The 18,795-nt window shown below is 34.1% G+C and overlaps 1 long non-coding RNA gene across 2 annotated transcripts; it reads right to left on the bottom strand.

The window, feature by feature from the left end:
* Window positions 1–6,556: 6,556 nt before the first annotated feature.
* Window positions 6,557–15,936, bottom strand: LOC145618468 (uncharacterized). 2 transcript variants are annotated; one of them, XR_014107916.1, is made up of 9 exons: window positions 14,388–15,936; window positions 13,546–13,602; window positions 10,032–10,083; window positions 9,820–9,947; window positions 9,585–9,724; window positions 9,052–9,108; window positions 7,994–8,102; window positions 7,812–7,903; window positions 6,557–7,149 (listed from the first exon to the last, which is right to left on the bottom strand). It is a non-coding gene; the product is annotated as an uncharacterized LOC145618468 (long non-coding RNA). The 2 variants fall into 2 exon arrangements; XR_014107915.1 differs by having other exon boundaries at window positions 7,812–7,886.
* Between the last annotated feature and the right edge of the window lie 2,859 nt (window positions 15,937–18,795).

Here is an 18,795-nt window from a genome sequence, read left to right as displayed (position 1 = left end):
AAAAGAGAGGCTAATTTATATGCTTTTAAGCTGCAAATAAGCATCTTGAGACGATACGTGGCCATGTGGGCGCAAGAAATGAAAATGTTATAGAATTAGTAGTAAGTAATTAAGATAATTAAGCTAATTAAGTGATGAAATAGTTGATTAAACAGTGTACTGTATTTATTTTTTGTGTGGGTTGGCTGGGACAGTCTTTAAAGTTATAAAGGTTTTTGCATGAGGGCAAAAAGTTGCTCTAATTTTGACAGGACAGCTTTGTTAATTTAAAAGGTGATGGAATTACGTACCACACACTTCTTTTCCTAAAAGTTTCCATTATTTTATTTGTCTTGTGTTCATTCCCTAATAAGCTTTTATAAAAATTCCTTTGTACATAAAGAACAATTGTTTAAACTTTTAGATTATATTTTGTTCTTTTTAACTTATTTTATCTAGACTTAACTTAAATATACGAAGTATATGAACTTTATTTCAAAAAAAAAAAAAGTATATATGAACTTATATTATTATACTATATAAACTTAATTATCCCTCTTTCATATACAGAGTAATTGCTTGAAAACTTTCTATTTTCATTAGTTATAGAATAAATCGATTTAAACACTTGGTTTTTCTGTTATGATTTCTCTGGTTATCTTTACGTATTTCTTTCTTTTTTATTTAGCCCTACCATCTCCTTTTCACACTTGTGTTTTTTTTATAAATAATCATATAATATACCTACTAAAGCCCTATTGTGTTCACCTTATAAAGGCCTGTTTGGCATTAGCTTTTAAGGCAGCTGTTAGCTTTTAGACCTAGTCAAAACACTACCTTAAAATAATATTAGTGTTTGGTGAAGTAGTGTTTTAAGTAGCTGTAAGAGGTAAAGGTAACTTTTGTTGAAAGCTAGAAAAAATAGCTTTTGAAATTGTAAAGTAGCGTTCAACCTTTTTTTTTTTTTTTTTTTTTTATGTTTTTATCTTTTTGACTCAGTGTTATTTGTTTGTCAACCATAATATTAAATTTTTCTATTCATATCTTTTATTCTTTTTTTTCCCTTTCATTTTATGAGGAGTATTTTTTTCTATCGTATCTATTAAATTGATTATTTATTAGCAATATATATTATACTATGTAATATTTAAAATTATTTAACATTTGATACACAACACATAATAATAATAATAATAATAATAATAATAATAATAATAATCTAATATATATATTTATAGGGGAGTTTTTTCCCGAGTTTTTAGAGAGCCACGTAGGATTTAATTTTCTTAGCGTGCCGTGATTATAAATTTTAGTTTTAGCCAATTAAATAAGAGATTATTAATTTCTTTTATAATTAAATAATTCAAATGCCACGTAAGCAAAATTGACGAATGAAATTTTTAAGTTTAAATTAATTATATATTAAATATTATCTTTTGATAGTATGAATTTTATCTAAATATATAACAAATTTTAGCACATAAATTAAAAAAAAAATTTTAAAAATTCTAAAAAAACCGTGCATAGCACGGGCTTCATCTAGTAATAATAATAATAATAATAATAATAATAATAATAATAATAATAATAATAATAATAATAAAATAATAATAATATTATTATTATTATTACTACTATTATTACTATTATTATTATTATTATTATTATGACTGTATTTTATAGTTTTAATCGCTACTTTTACCGAACACTCATAGTATGAACCGCTACTTTAATAGCTTACCTCTAACAGCTACTACTTGACAGCTCACAAATACCTCTACAGCTCACAGCTACTCAAGCTAATAGCCAACAACTACAGCTAGTTTGCCGAACAGATTTTCACTTATTTTAGGTCTAATAAGTTCATATAAGATTGACAAGTTCAATTATATACGTAGTAGTGATCAAGATTACCTAAGTATACTTTATAACTAAAATAGTTTAATTTGAATAAGTATAAGTAATTTCATACTTCATGATCATGTAAGGGCATGTTCATATTTACTGAACTGAGCTGAATTGATTGGAACTGAACTGAACTGAACTGATTGGAGCTGAACTGAACTGAGCTGAAATGAATATTTTATGAGAGAAGGAAATTAGGAGCTGAACTGAACTGAACTGATTGGAGCTGAACTGAACTGAACTGATTAGAGTTGAACTGAACTGAACTGAAATTAAGTAAATGTGAACAGACCCTAAGTTTGAATCAGTATAGATAATTAAGTGAAAACAAAGAGAATAGAACTCAACCTATCTAACTCCCACCATATCTACTTCTCAAGAAAATAAAGAAATAGATAACTCAACAATAATTACGATGTACTCCCTATAAACTTTTATATTTGTCTTATTTGCTTTTTACACAATTTTTAGTGTATTATTATTAATTATATATCTCAAGTTACATATTACAACAAATTATATACTACCTCCGTTAACAGTTATTTGCAACATTTACTAAAAAGGGGTGCTACCTATTATTTGCATCAAACTTACTTCTTTCCTATTTTAGTAACTTTATTCTGTCAAAATGACCAAAATACCCTTATTTTAAGATAATTAACACAAAAAACTACACATAATTACAAATCATTATAACTCTAATCTAAATTAATTATCTAAGCCTTCCCACCCTAATAATCAGATGTATTTCAATTCATCTCCCCATTATTTTTCTCTATCCTCTTCATCTTTAATTTCATCTTCTTCATCTCCCATCAAATTCTAAATCTAATTGTTCGTTGATGGTTTCCTTGTATATGTGGTTGGATTGTGGTTTTTGGGTGGGTTTTTGCAGGTTTGTGTGGGGGGGGGGGGGGGTTGAATCGTGGTTGGGTTTGCTAGGTTCGTTCGTGGTTGGGTTTGCTGGGTTCGTGGGTAGTTTTTGTTGAAGTGTATCATCAAATGTAAGTGTCCCACATTGGTTGAAGAAGAGAGAGTTAAACACTTTATAAGGCTAAGGGGCTACTCCTCCTATTGCCATATGGTTTTGGGATGGAACCTCCTTTGGACTTGTGAAGTGGACTCTCTCTCTCTTGGTTTGCGGGTACGGCCCAGGCCCGCATTTAACATGGTATCAAAGTCAGGTTCACGGTTTGGGACCTCTAATGGCTTGAGTATATTGTCAGGCCCAAGTTTGGGACCTTTAATGACATTAAGTATTCTGGGCCAAATTGAATTGGATCAAGTGATCCTTGAGTTAAAGGGACCTTACATGTGAAGGGGAGTGTTGAAATATATCCCACCAAGTAACACATGTAAGAGTTTCACATTGATTAAAAGAAGAGAGAGTTAAACACTTTATAACGTTAATGGGCTACTCCTCCTATTGCCATATGGTTTTGGGATAGATCCTCCTTTGGACTTGTGAAGTGAACTCTCTCTCTCTCTTGGTTTGCAGGTGTGGCCCAGCCCCGCGTTTAACATGGTATTAGAGCCAAGCCCACGGTTTGGGACCTTTAATGGCTTGAGTATATTCCCAGGCCCATGGTTTGGGACCTTTAATGGCATTAAGTATTCTGGGCCAAGTTGAATTGGATCAAGTGAACCTTGAGTAAAAAGGGACTTTACATGTGAAGGGGGGTGTTAAAGTGTATCACCACATGTAAGTGTCTCACATTGGTTGAAGAAGAGAGCGTTAAACACTTTATAAGGCTAAGGGGCTACTTCTCCTATTGACATATGATTTTGGGATGGAACCTCTTTTGGACTTGTGAAATGGACTCTCTCTCTCTTGGTTTGCAGGTACGATCTAGGCCCGCGTTTAACAGTTTTGGTGGTAGTCGAAGTGTTTCGGTGGTTCTTCGTTAATTTTGGTGGTTTGCAGGGGTGGTTGTGTTCGTGGGTGGGTTTAATTGCTGAGCTCGTGGGGGTGGTTTCTAGGTGGGTTTGCAGGTTTGTGGGGGTGAATCGTGGTTGGGTTTGTTGGGTTCGTTCATGGGGTGGGTTTGCTGAGTTCGCGGGGGTGGTTTTGGTTGTTCATCGATGGGTTTCGATGGGGGTGGTTTTGGTGGTTTGTCGGTGGTTTTACAGGGATTGTGGATGGATTCCAATGGTTTTGGTGGTAGTTTTGGGTTTTGGTTTTCGGTGGCTTTGGTGGTTTCGGTGATTTTTTTTGGTTTTGGGTATGGTGGTTCTGGGTTTTTTGTATAATTGGTTTTTTTTTATTATTAGGATTAATACTTAAGTCCTTAAGCATATGCCCTTATTTTTTAATAATCATGCTTAAAAACTTTTGCCTAGGAGTCCGAGCAGACCCCCTTCGTTGCATATAACCGTTAACGGAGGTAGTATTTCATATTTAAAAACTAAAATTCAAGACGAATCTAATAAGATCTCGCAAAAATGTGTATTGAATTATAGAAAATTAGAAATGAATCCATTTGCATTATATTAGAATGTTTTAAGACTATAATTGGAACAAACAAAAGAAAATGGATGAATAAAATAATAATCCCTCGATTTATTTAGTGTCAAAATTGGCTTTAACTTGACTAAGTTTTAGGCGTTTGAGTTGAGCTTGTTATAATAATCCTTTCTCCATTTTCTTGACAAAAAATAAAAATGTATCTTTCCTCCATTTCCAAATAAATGCCACATTTTGACTTTTTGAAATATTCGCATAAGCCACTTTGATCGACTTAATAGTAATTTTTAAATCTTTTTTGAAAAAACAAACATTTTAAAATTCCCATATCAAGTTCACAAAGTTATGATATGGAAATTTTTAAAGCATATGAAGAAATCTTGTACTTAATGTTTAATGATATTATAATAAGATTAATTTATGGACAGAGTTGTATTACACATCAAACATCATAGTAATTTGTAAGGAAAAAAGTTTGTTAAAAGCTACACTTGTGAGTGGGAGCAAGTATATTGGGTTAACTCTAGAAAAGGGGATCCATTGTTAAATTTAGTTGTTGGGCTGCAGGATCGATCCAAAATAATATTAATAGGGCTGGCCGTTCTTTGACCGATCCATATGACACTATAAAAACATTTGTACTTGAGAATATGCTGCCATTAACCAAAAGAAAAAAGAACATGGAAGTTTGATAAGAAAAATAAAATGTAAATTGTATGTAGTATACTAGTATATACGTACTACGAATAATGAAAAGAACAATAAACAGGAGCATCAAGCATATCATGCTGGGAACTCCTTTATGGTCCTTGCTTCTAATTCCTAAATGACATCTATACTTCAATATTTGGTGTATTATTGTAATCTTAGAAGTTTTTCTTTTGTTAACCCAATTACTGTCGATACGAAGGATCCCGAATTTTGGTGGGCTAAGGGTATTTGGGACCTTGTGAATTGGATGCAAGTGAACTTGTAGTTAACTTTTAAGCTTTTGCTTGATTTTAAATGAGATCGTGTTGGAGGTTATGTTGTATATAGCCGGTCTTTTGTAAAACGCATCATTACTTTTCTACAATTGCAAATGTGTATGGTTATATGATATATCGATATAAATATGTGTTTGTTTATTATTTGGAGTCCGCTTTTATATGTCACCTCACAGTAATGGATTAACAATATCTTTTATTTTCAGGCATGTATATGTTGTATATGCTAAACCTGCACAAGTTTTGTAGTTTGATTGAAACATATTAATGTTCATAAGGGTTGCAAGTGGATGATATTGGAAGAAAACCAGATATCATTTCGTTCAAACTCTCATGTTTGATAGAGTTGATGACTGCTCACATCAAATTGTAGACATGAGTGGCCACATAAGTGTTCCTAACTTCAACCAACAAAGTAAGTTCCATTTATTGCCTTCTGAGCTAGCTAAGAAAGAGGGTACTTTATTCTAATCCTGCATTAAAAAAAGACTTTTTTTGATGATAGGAATGATACTACTACCAGGTTATCAATTTTTTACAATTTAATCCTTTTATTATTATTTTTTTTTTCCATCTAATTCTTTTCTTTTCTCATTTGTTTATTCGAATGAAATATATCCCTCTATTTCCCTTTCCTTCCATTCTCTCCATTTCCTCTAATCCAAAAAAAGTGTAAAAGCACAAAATTTAGGCATTTTGTCACCTATAAATCATAATCACTCCAGTTAAGAATTAAGATAGAATAAAAATCACTTAAAATGGTGACTTTTTCGTCAGAGCAGCAACAACGCAATGCAGCACCAAAACACTCAGCAGCAACCTCTTAATCAACCACCAGTTCCATACCATTAATGCCTTAACAACTATTGTTATTTTCCAGTTCTACAAGCGAAACCCCCCTCAACCTTCCAATATATCAACTGGTATGAAATTATGGCTTCAGTGAAAAGCCAAAACTTTTACAATCCATACATGACCATTATGTATTGGCCAGTATAACCTACAACACAGATACAGACAAAATAATGACTAAATAAATCTTTCTTGTATCAACCGAGACCAATTACAAGACACCACAGCAAAATACACTCCTGCAATTGCCGACTAAAAGGTCCAAAACAGTGATATTAACTATAATTATGATGAAAACCCATGTCTCACAAGTCACAACCTCCAGAGAGGAGCATTCCACTTCGAAATGCAAAAAAACACGACAAGAGAATGAAGGTTTACCAAACTATAGTTTAAAATCAAAAGTACTTACTCCTATACTGACAGTATGCATAATCCACTATCAATCAAGGCATAAACTACCAAATACATTCACTATATAGTAAACGGCCCTGCAAGCAACAGCAGCCTGAGGACAATAAGCTACACTGGCAACGCTGAGCAACATGCACAATCTCCCTAGACTATACCTCTGCCTTTTTTAAAACTGTGCATTTAAAAAGTATATAATGCTGAAATAAACTAGTCATGTTACACTATCTTCCTCTCCTGCTGACTGTCGCACTGAAAACTTGTTAAACAGTGAGCTGATAACTTGCGCTCCAAGATAACCCCAAATTCTTCGTCATCATACTGAGACTCGAGACTGGAGTCTAAAATTTTCTTAATACTGTTAAGCTGATCAGAAGATGGCTTAACTTGAGTGCTATCAACAGCGTAGTCCTCAGTACCAATCACAAGCCCCAATGCCACATGAGGATTCAGAATCAGACTGGCCACAGAATCCAACATATCCTTCTTTACAACCACTTGAAGTAGATGAGAAAGTAGATATCGATAAGTGACGGAAGAAATCTTGACACCCTGTGGTCAGACAAAAGATATATTTAGGAATCCCACATCACAGCGAAAATGCAATTGCTAATGTGACATGTTACATACATCATAACATGTCAAACATGTAAGCTAGTTAAAATCATATGCAGCCTTATCCTTTTGCCTCATGGTCTTTGTCTTGACATTAGACAACAGGACTTCTTTTCAAAATTACTACATAAAGCATGAAAAGTGATTTAATACAGATCCTTTTATTGTAAAATATTCCAGTGTTCCACAATCCACATATGAACAACATCTAAGTTCTTCATAGCTATGACATAATCCTGAATATCTGAATATGTAAGTTCTCTTACATTTTTTTTTTTTCAACTGCAACGGGATACGGGTTCATTATGCCCACTATGGGGCACCACCAGAAAACCTAGGAGCTTGTGAATGACCATAGTGTTCAAATGAGATTTAACAAGACAAAGTATGTCCTTAATATAGTAAAGGTCGTCCAAGAACTTATCTATAAAGACTATAATAGATATCAACTCTGTCCTCTTACCAGAAAAGTAATTGTTCCTGTGTCGAAAACAAATTAACATCCTCTAATATCCCACATAAAATCAAAAAATTTACATCCAACAGCCTGTGAATGATTATGAATCTAATATTCTAATATACACAGAAAAAGAATATACCCCAATTTGAGAACCAAGTCAGAGAAGTACTCAATACTGGAGGTGTTGTCAGGAATGATAGAACTTCATCACTAACTGCATAGTCAAAAGGACTGTTGCAAAATTAAAATCTTCACATTTATATGAACTTCACTCCCCAGGAAAGAGAGGAGAACGAAGAAGGGGAAGAAAAAAAATTGTACCATTATATATGCTTAGAGTAAGAGAATGAATGGCTGTCTGAATGATCTTCTCCCCATGGTGTGCAAATTTAAGGGCTAAAGTATATAGAGGAAACTATGTAACAGCACCCTGCAGTTAAAACGATGAACAAATTTGTTACAAGAATCAGTATTGTCTCATCACCAATCTATAATAAATAGTTGTCCACGCAAAAAGTATATAACAGGTAAACAAAGAACTAAAAGAAGTCCTGGTAAAAGACTAATATAAGGAGGGGCAATATTGGTAGTCTAGTATTATTAGGTTAGTAGTTTTTACCCTAAGTATAAATAGAGAGAGGGAAGAAAGAAGAAGGTGGCTGAATTTTGGTGTAAACCCATGAGAGAGTTATGGCCTAAAGCCGTTGATAGAGAGTTGTGAGCTAAACTCACTTGGAGCTTAATAGGCTAAACCTATCTTTTGGGTAATTCGTGTCCTGTTAATTAAAGCATCAATCTTTCTTCCTGAACTTGAACCTTCTCTTCGAGGCCATTTAGTTGTGATACAACCATGGTCGTAGACCGTATTGCTCTGACACCAGCTGTAATGGACTGATTTTCTGATTGTAAATATTATAAAATTACTAAGGATTAATAAAGGTGAAAGCTTTACATATTGATTGATAATGGAAAAAGGATTGCAAAAGATGGGTTTAGCCTATCAAACTCCAAGTGAGTTTAGCTCACAACTCAATGGCTTTTGGCCATAACTCTCATGGGTTTACACCAAAATTCTGCCTACCTCCTTTCTTCCCTCTCTCTATTTATACTAAGGCTAAACACTACTAACCTAATAATACTAGACTTCCCAAAGTGCCCCTCCTAAAGTTAGTCTATTACAGTCCTCTCTCAAGCTATTAAAAGGGTTAAAAGCCACAATTATTGCTTCAACTAGACAGGAGAACATATAAGATAATGAACAACACACCTATATGAGCATGTAGCTCACAGATTTTGCTAAAAAGGAAATCAAAGTTTATTTGAATGTATTTTTCATTTCAAAAAAACAAAAGCATAATATTCCTATAAGTAGTATTTACCTCTTGGACTTTTAGAGAAGACAGATGGTGTCTTTGTTCTGCTTCCTACTCACAGCCCTGATTCAGATTTAAAGCAAGGTTAGCCACAAAGATCCAAAGCATCAGTCTCTCTGTTATATCTGGATTCTATCAATTTCAACAACTACCCGTGCCAAGAAGCATTATAAGTGAAGGTAAGATTGCCTCAACAAGGCTAGGAAATAAAAGATTTTGACCTCATAAATGACACATAGTACATAGATACATCACTGACATGGAACTCATACACATGTATGATGCTGCTGATGTGCCAACTGCTAATGCAATAATCAGTGTCATGCCAAAGACAAACATATAACTGAATAAAAAATTAAGGAGTACCAGTAATGAGGTCAGTGTTAGAAGTAAAATGGGAGTCAGAATTGGAAGATGGTAACTACACTGCCTATAAGAGAAAAAAAATGAGGAAAAAGACATACATGCCATGCCCACACAGAAAGAGGAGGTAATGAGAGCTAAGGGAAACCAAATGCATGTGAATAATAGATCCTTACAAAATGCATGTTCACTGTGTAGATTTAGTATCATTATGCTCAGGTACTGAAGCACCTTTGCCTCAAGCCTGTTCTTGGAATCCCTACTAATCTTGAGCATGCGGATAAACACAGCTAACACTTGATGTTCCATGAAAAATCTGGGGAAAAAATTAATTCTTGTAATTATTAGAACAAGTATCATAATGCATATTACCAAATAAACATTTAAGGAAAAAAAAGGACAAACTCTTACTCGAAGATGATGGGTCATGCCTATCACCATATTTAAATTTTTCTACAATAGTTTGTAGTATGTCCACAACTGTTTCCTGGAAAATTTTAATATACAATATCCGACTATTGTCTCCAAAGCCACAGTATCTGTGACATTAAATCATAGTGTTAAGTACAAAATCTAATAATTCAACAGGGAACCGTCAAACAGAAGCAGTGCGAGACGTATACCCTATTAAATGTATGAACGACTTCAATTCCCTGCAATTCATTGATGATATACCTGAGTGCCAAGGTTCAAAAAAGACAATTAGATTTACTGTAATCAAGAATTCAAGAGAAAGATGGATGCATTTCTCTAGAAAATACTCATGAAGTCAGTACAGCACTTCTAAATATAAAAGATTTAGCTTCATATGCTGTACATCATAATGTCACATCAGATTTTCAAAAATTTCCCCGTATTTGATAAATAGTATATTTATACAATCTATTCTCAAGGACGAAAAACAACAAATGCGAAAAACCTGTTGAAAGAAGCCAGGACAAAGAATCTAGCTATTTGCAGAACGGGCAACATTACTGTTACATTTTTTTATTTAACATCTCAAACTTCATGTAACTGCCTGAAAGGTTGAAATAAGTGACTGTACATTGGTAAGTTCTTACCTAGATTCAACCTTCCAACTTAATCAGCAAACCTCTATTTACCACTCACCAAACAATCAACCATAATTACATGAATCATTTTGGAACATTTATGGCCTCTCCACAAATATTTTAAAACAGATATATACAAGGAAAGATTACACTAATACAAGGAAAAAAAAATACGAGGTAACAAAAGTATGCCAAGCTCAAGCAAAAAGGTGGAGAAGAAAGAGAATTCTTATCACACCCAACAAAAGCATTGTGAGTGTGGAGATAAGCTAAAAGCAATAACCAGTCCAAAAAGGCTTCCAAAGAGGAAAATAGACCACAAAACTCCTATTATTCCTTATCAAATCATCCACATAGATAGCTCAACAAAAAATGTTCTCCTCATATCTCTTAAACCTCATAAATAAAGGACAGATGGAAAAAAAAAACAGCAAATTTTAACACCACTTAAAGGCTTTGCTAGAGATAAGTCGACAAACTACAAATGCAAGATCAAGAGGTTCACTGTCAATCCATTAGATATATTTACAATGCCTAGCTTGGCCTTGAAACCAAAAGAACTCGGAAGTACTAGATTTCTCCAAACTACTAAGCTAAATACACTATTTATCGTCACCCACTATGGAAGCTAAGCATTCCAAATAATTAATAAGATATAATATACAGAAAAATGCATGTTAAACATATTTTGGTCGTGGCTTTAACTGAAATAAGCAAATCTAGAAAATTAGCAATTAGCCAGTTACTTTTCTGCCTTTAAAGTCCACAAGAAAATAGTCTTAAGGTTGCTCAACAAGTTAGTTAACTCCCACTTATGAAAATTCCACCCAACATGGAGGTTCAAAAAACATACTCCACTCACCATCACTAATAGAGATGAAGAAAAAGGATAAAAAGATGTTCCCTCGACAAATAGTCCAACCAAAATAAATGAGTTCCTTCATTCCAATCTTGGATTCTACCAAAACCCATGCTAGTGAATCCTACCCATTTCTCTGAAAAATATACCTTCTCCTAAACAGTTTATGCCAAAGAGAAAGCTTGTCAAAGAAGATGCAAAGAAAATGTTTCAAAACCCAAACTTTCTTCTTCCCTAGACTTACAAATGCACTCCCAGCTCACAAAAAGCCTTCCCTAGACTTCAAGAAAGTTCATAAACCTTTCTAACCTCCTGCTTACATCAATCGGGGAGTTTAAAATGGTAAAAACTAGAAAAAGTACATTAAACATTTGCACTCATCTAACTTGAGGGGAACCTTCTACTAAAACAAATATCAAAATCAAAACTATAAATCTATGAGAGTTATACCCTAATGAAAGACCAGATCTTGACAAAGTCCATAAACAAGAAGAAAAATCAAACCAATGAATTGCAATATAAATAGCAAGCTCATATACCTTCTTGTAATCACTTTATATTTTTAAGACTAAAAAAGCAAAGAAAATCACCCATGACCTTGAATCCATCAGCCACCCAAGAAAAGCCAATTGACTTATGTCATAGGCAAATCAGGCTTTTCTATCGCTTATAAAGAGAACTTCCTATCACTTAGGGTCCTGAAATGATAATAGTCCAAAATACCTGTGTGTGGGAGTAAAGTGGCAACCTGTTCAGCCTTCACTGCCACGGGGATGAGTCAAAAGTAACTTCATTTTAATTGAACCAGTCTCTTACAGGTAGTCATTTAGGTGACAAGATGGTACAGAATGGATGATTAATTACTTGACATATATGCAAATCCAAATTGGGCTCTAACCATGAATTCCTCTGAAAATATATCTAGGAAACTCTAAACAAAAATAAGTTTATTCTTGTATTAATAAATTAGAATAGTAATAATTTCTCTTGTGCTGTAAAAACAAACTACATGTTGAAGAGATTCATAGTTGAAATCAAACCTTGAAAGATAACAATAAAACATAAGAAAATAGAGGGTCATTTTATTTCTGTCTTTTTCTCTAAATAAAATACCGCATTTGAAATTTTGTGATCACACTATGTCAACTTTAAGCATTAACATCTACAATCATACTAGCAAAAACTGTATGACTATGACCTTGTGCAAAATTATTGAAAAAAAAAAAAATAGATAAACCTAGAAATGCAATCTACACATCAATTTTGTGAGGTGTATAGGCTCAAGAATAGTACATTCTTGTTGCATCATGACTACAGTAAGTTGTCAAGTGTGGTAAAGTTGCATATACAACATTTCATGATGCTCAAGGCTGCCCCAGAATGAATTGACATATCAGAAAAATCAACTTCATGTCTTTACCATTGAAATCAAGTGTTTTAAAAACAGTCTCTTCAATGTCTCTTATAAACTTTCCAGTTAAAACGCACCTCATGTTGATAAGAGAATCTAAAAGTTTGGCTTGACTTAAAAATAAATCAAAAGGTTTATCAGTGTAAATCTCAAAAATATCAATACATATAATAATGCATTTAATCGTTTATGGTCAAGGAAAATTCATTAGCACACAATGGCCTTGATAGGTGTTGTTCTGAAGTTTCAAAAAGGCATTTTATAATGGTTTTTCACAAAATGGCACCAAAGCATGTCGCAAAATCAGGCAAATCAGATCAACAATGCTTCAATGACTTAAAAGACATCTCTGAAGCCTTGGCTCAAGAATCTTCTTCTTTTTAGCAAAACCTATCCCAATTCAATACATCCATTTCTCTCCCTTCAACATGACCGTCTTAATAAAACTACATATATACAGAATTTATGCCTCTTAGACCCAATAGGCATGTATTCGGGAGAATCCTAATTATTCATTCCATCAAACAATTTAATCATTTGTATTAATAGCATCCAACCTAAGCACAACACCACAACTCTCCCACCTTTGGAGTAATTACAACAACCATGAAAGAAACTCTCTACTTTTCGTGTTATTCCATTGCACTAGTAACTTCAATTATTACAGTCCTTGCATTTTAAGTAGTTAATACACTCTTACTTGTCAATACTCAAGTTCCGACATTGCATTGTTACCGGAAATCAAAATTTATTTGAATATATTTTTCATTTCAAAAAAGAAATAACTATGAGCACAATATTTCGATAAGTAGTACCTCTTGGACTTCTAGAAGAAGACAGATGGTGTCTTTGCTCAGCTTCCCACTCACAGCCTGATTCGGATTTAAAGCAAGGAGAGCCACGAAGATCATAAGCATATCAGTCTCCCCATTATAGCTGGGATTCTATCAATTTCAACAGCTACTTGTGCCGAAAAGCATTATTAAGGCAAGTGAGATTGCCTCAACAAGGCTAAGAAATGAAAGATTTTGACCTCATAAATGACAGATAGTACAAAGCTATATCACTGGTATGGAACTCATACTCATGTGTGATAATGTTGTTGATGAGCCCATTGACAAAACAATTGTCAGTGTCATACCAAACACAAACATATAATTGAAAAAAAAAAATTCAAAAAAAAGTAAAAAAAAAAAAAGAAAATTCCAGGAGTACCAGTAATGAGGTCAGTGTTAAAAGTAAAATGGGAATTGGAATTGGAAGATATTAACTAACCTGCCTCTACTAGAAGAAATATGGGGAAAAAGACACACATGCCATGCCCACACAGTAAGAAGAAGTAATGAGGGCTAAGAGAACCCAAATTCATGTGAATAATAGAGGATCCTAACAAATTGCATGTTCACTGTGTGAATTTTGTATCATTATGCTCAGGTACTGAAGCACCTTTGCCTCAATCCTGTTCTTGGTATTTCTACTAACCTTGAGCACGCGGTCAAACTCAGCTAACACTTGATGTTCCATGAAAGAACTTTAAAATAATTAAAACAAGTATCATAATGCATATTACCCCACACACACACACACACACACACACACACAAAAAAAAAAAAAAAAAAAAAAAAAAAAAAAAAAAAAGAGAGAGACAAACTCTTACTTAAAGATTGATGGGTCATGCACTCATGCCTATCACCGTATGTAATGATTTCTACAATAGTTAATAAAATGTTCACAACTGTTTCTTGGAAAATTTTATACTTCCTCCGTTCTTTATTACTTAACCTGTATTCCTTTTTGGGAAATTTCTTTTTACTTGACCTGTTTCCTTTTTTGGCAAATTTTAATTAAAACCATATACCCTTTGTTACCTTATTCCCTTTCTCTCTCACCTCAATCATTCAACCCCAATTCGTCATAGTTCACCACTATTTCCTCCCTCCCTCCTCCAAGTTATCCATGGCAGCCACCCATCTCCACCACCCTAACAATAATTTTGACACACCACTATTACCCTTGTCTCCCTTCTTACCGTCTATGGTCTCTCCAAACTCATCTCCTCACACCTTCTTACTTCACCTCCACGACTCTACCGTGCGCTGCCGCCACCGCCTTAATTGGTAAAAGCATTTACACTCACCCAAATCGAGGCCATGGTGGTCGATTTTGGCCAGCAATTGTAGATCCGAAACCACCATAGCCAAATTCCACCACCAAGCTCTCAATTTCAAGGAAGGTGGTTGATACGGTGGAGTATGGGTATTTTCTATTTTCTCTTATTTATTTTAATTCAGTGGTGGTATGAGCGGTATGGAAGAATTGAAAGTGATACAATTAAGATGGCATATTGGAGTATGCAGTAGTATTGATGAGATGGCAGTTGGTCTCGCCGTCTCATCGTCGGTAGCTGGTAATTGTCGTAGAGACATTTTTTGTGGTGGTTGAAATTGGTGATGAAAGATGGTTTGAGGGGAGTGGCCGCCGTAGAGGAGAGACAAGGGTTGGCCGGTGTTGTTGCGGTAGTGAAGGGGTTGCGTGCATTTGTGGTGGAGGTTGTAGATATGACTTGTACTGGACTAGTGGTGGTTGAAGTGGTGAGGTGGGTGACAGTGACGGGAAGGGTAGAAGGGTTTGGTCAGTGAGCAGGGTAGTGGGTAAGGGCAATATGGTCTTTTAGCTTTGTTTTCAACTTTTCCTTGATACTTGTGCCAAAATGAAGTAGGTCATGTAATAAAAAACAGAGGAAGTATATAATATCACACTATTATCTCCAAAGCCATAGTATCCGTGACATTAAATCATAGCATTAGGTACAAAATCCAATTGTTCAGCAGAGAAACGTCAAACAGAATGTAATAGACTGAGATTATTGCTAACTTGCTCAACAGGAATAGAGAGAAAAATATAATCTGATTTTTGATAATTGATTTAATTAGAAGATATAATAAAGATGGAAGCTTGAATATTGATTGAAAATGGCAAAAGGTTTACAAAATGATAGGTTTAATAGCTTTAGGCTATTACTCTCAATATAGCATTAGCTTGAGGCTATAACTCTTTAACAGTGGCTTGAGGCCATAACTCTCTAAGGTTTCCCAAAACAAATTTCTGCCTACTACTTCCTTTCCCCCCTCTCTCTATCTATACTAAAACTTAAGACTACTAACCTAATAATACTAGACTACCCATATTGCCCCTTCTAAGGTTAGTTTATTACACAGAAGCAACGCACGATGTATATACCCTGTCAAATATAGTAATGACTTCAATTCCCTTCAATTCATTGATGATATAACAGAGATCCAAGGTTCAGTAAAGACAATTAGAATTACTGTAGATGACTAATCAAGAATTCAAGAGAGAGCTGGATGCAATAGTGCATTTCTCCAGAAAATACTCATCAAGTCATTACAGCACTTTAAATACAAAAAAACAAATAGCTTTATATGCTGCACGCCTGTACATAATAATGCACATCAGATATTCCTGACAATTGCCCCGTATTTGTTACCACTACAACAACAACAACAAAGCCTTAGTCCCAAAATGACTTGGGGTAGGCTGACATGATACGTCAAAAGGAATCTTACGATATATTGAAACCGACATAACAAAACCATCATTTAAAAAAGTGAGTAAACGAAAGAGCATTTAAGAAAAATTGAGGGAGTTTTAAAAGAAAATCAAGAATAAAATTCAAAAATGTTTTAAACGAGTGGTTAAAACGTTCAAGTTGAAAACATAAGGTTTGAGAAACCTTTAAGCAAAAGAAAACAATACAGTTCATAAAATATTGATGAGCTAAAAATAGAATTAAAAACGAAAATAAATTTTAAAAGTATATATAATCAATTCACGCCGTTGACGTAAATTTTCTCCCTCCACACAACCCTATCCAATACCATATTCTCTTCAATCCCCATAGCACTCATGTCACTCTCAATCACCCTCTTCCAAGTTATCGTAGGTCTTCCCCTACCTCTCGCGATCCCAACACTTTGCAATTCTTCAAGCCTCCTTACCGGTGCGTCACTTGGTCTCCTTCTTACACAACCAAACCATCTTAAGCGATTCTCCCTTATCTTGTACTCAACCGATTGCCCCGTATTTGTTAAATTGTAGAAAATAAGTATATTAATACAATCTATTCTCAAAAACAAGAACAACAAATGTGGAAAAACTGTTGAAAGATGCCAAGACAAAAAATCTAGCTATTTGCAGAACGAGCAGCATTACTGTTTCGTTTTTTTTTTTTTTTTTTTTTTAAACATCATCTCAAAGTCCATGTAGCTGCCTGAAATGTTGAAATTAGTGACTGTACATTGGTAAGCTTCTTACCCAGAGTTCACCTTCCAGCTTAATTAGCAAACCTCTATTTACCACTCACCAAACAATCAACCATCATTTCATGAATCATTTTGGAAAATTTATTGCCTCTCTAGTCTCTACAAATAAATTTAAAACAGATCCAAGAAAAGATTAAACTAATACAAGTAAAAAAAAGTAAGAGGGAAACAAAGTATGCCAAGCTCAAGCAAAAAGACAGAAAAAGAAAGAAAATTCTGATCACACCCAACAAAAGCCTTGTGAGTGTGGAGATAAACTTAGAATCAATAACCAGTACAATAAGGCTTCCAAAGAAAAAAATGGACAACAGATCATCAGAACTCCTATTATCCCTCTCCATTCAAATCATCCATATAGATATCTTGACAAAGAGTGTTCTACTCATATCTCTTAAACCTCATATATACAGGACAACCCCTTAGATGAGCCAAAACAGGGAAGGAAAAATTATATATATATGAAACCCAGCAAATCCTAACAGTAGTTAAAGGCTTTGCTAGAGACAAATTACAAATGCGAGATCAAGAGGTTCATTGTCAATCCATTAGATATATTTACAATGCCCAGCTTGGCCTTTAAACCAAGAGAACAGTACTAGATTTCTCCAAATTACCCAGCTACATATATATCGTCACCCCCTATGAAACTAAGCATTCCAAATAATAAGATATAGAATATACAGAAAAGCTGCATGTTATACATATTTTTAGTAGTGGCTTTAACTAAAATAAACCAATCTAGTGAACTAGCAATTAGCCAACAAACTTTTCTGCCTTTAGAAGTCCACAAGAAAATAGTCATAAGGCTTCACGACAAGTTAGTAATAAACTCCCACTTGTGAAAATTCCACCCAATATGGAAGTTCAAAAGAACTTAGTCCACTGAGCATTCCAAATAATAAGATATAGAATATACAGAAAAGTTGCATGTTATACATATTTTTAGTAGTGGCTTTAACTAAATAAACAAATCTAGTGAACTAGCAATTAGCCAACAAACTTTTCTGCCTTTAGAAGTCCACAAGAAAATAGTCATAAGGCTTCTCAACAAGTTAGTAATAAACTCCCACTTGTGAAAATTCCACCCAACATGGAAGTTCAAAAGAACTTACTCCACTGAGCATCACTGATATAAATGGGGAAAAAGGATAAAAGACTGTTCCCTCGACAAATAGTCCAACCAAAATAAAAAAATGAGTTCCTTCATGCCAATCCTACCCATTTCTTTGAAAAATATAGCTTCTCCTAAACAGTTTTTGTCAACGAGAAGGCTTGTCAAAGAAGATACAAATCCCGCTAAGGAGATGTTCCAAACCCAAACTTCCTTCTTCCTTAGACTTACAAAAAGCATTTCCAACTCACAAAATGTATTCCCTGATATACAAGAAAGTTCATAAACCTCTGTAACCTCCTGCTTACATCAATCAGGGGTTTAAATGATAGAAACTATAAATAGTAAATTAAAACATTTGCACTCACTCATCTAACTTCACAGGAACTTTCTACTAAAATGGATCTCAAAATCAAAACTATGAATCTATGAGGATTGTTCCCTTAAGAAAGACCAAATCTTGACATAGTACATAAACAAGAAAAAAATCAAACCTATGAATTGCAATATATAGGCAAGCTCGTACACCTTCTTGTAATCACTTTATGTTTTTAAAACCAAAACAGCAAAAAAAAAATCACCCATGACCTTCAATCCATAAGCCAACGAAG

This window comes from Chenopodium album, chromosome 26, assembly GCF_948465745.1.
Source record: "Chenopodium album chromosome 26, dcCheAlbu1.1, whole genome shotgun sequence".
NCBI lineage: Eukaryota > Viridiplantae > Streptophyta > Magnoliopsida > Caryophyllales > Amaranthaceae > Chenopodium > Chenopodium album.
This window is presented reverse-complemented; position numbering and strand designations above follow the sequence as displayed.